This window comes from Monopterus albus, unplaced genomic scaffold (assembly GCF_001952655.1).
Source record: "Monopterus albus unplaced genomic scaffold, M_albus_1.0 scaffold186.1, whole genome shotgun sequence".
Lineage (NCBI taxonomy): Eukaryota > Metazoa > Chordata > Actinopteri > Synbranchiformes > Synbranchidae > Monopterus > Monopterus albus.
The window spans coordinates 1,213,294-1,213,954 of record NW_018128066.1 but is presented as its reverse complement, the minus strand read 5'-3'; positions in this window follow the sequence as shown (position 1 = coordinate 1,213,954).

Genomic DNA, 661 nt, shown 5'->3' with positions numbered 1-661 from the left:
AAGAGTGTGGCTGCAGTCTAGATAGCAAAAGGTTTTGCTGGTTGAGAAAGAACAATATAGGTGTGTTCTCTATGGAGGTCGGGTCAAAATGGAGCTCAGATCTGACTGGTGGACTTCTGAAATGTGCTGCTTCAGTTACATCCAGTTTGGTGTTGATCAGCTACTACTTGAGAAATGTAATACTTGACTCACAAAATAGCAATATATTTCAATGTGAAGCAGGTCCTATTTCTACTTTGCTGTTAAGAAAATAATTATATTTAACGTACTGCAGGTGTCTAAATCATATAGCACTTCCTGGGTTCTGCAAATTCACTCAACTGTGCCTTAAAAACAAAATTCTGAAAAATTCAGAAATTCGGCAAAATTAAGTTTAGTTTTGTTGAGTTGACTAGTGTTGGCTTCAGTTCCCTAAAGCATACTGAGTAAAATCATTCAGTCAGAATAAAAATTAGATTATAATTGTTTCATACAGCAGAATTTGAAATAAGTAACACAAAGATTACCCAAGCATAATTCCTGAATGTGTTCTGTAAGCAGTGACAGATGTTTTTGTGTTTACAGAGGTGTCCTAGGCTGATTTTGTATTCCATCCACAAAATAGTTGTTTCCTATGGTCTGGCAACTGAAGTTGGGTTTTGTTTGCACCTTTCAACCGGTC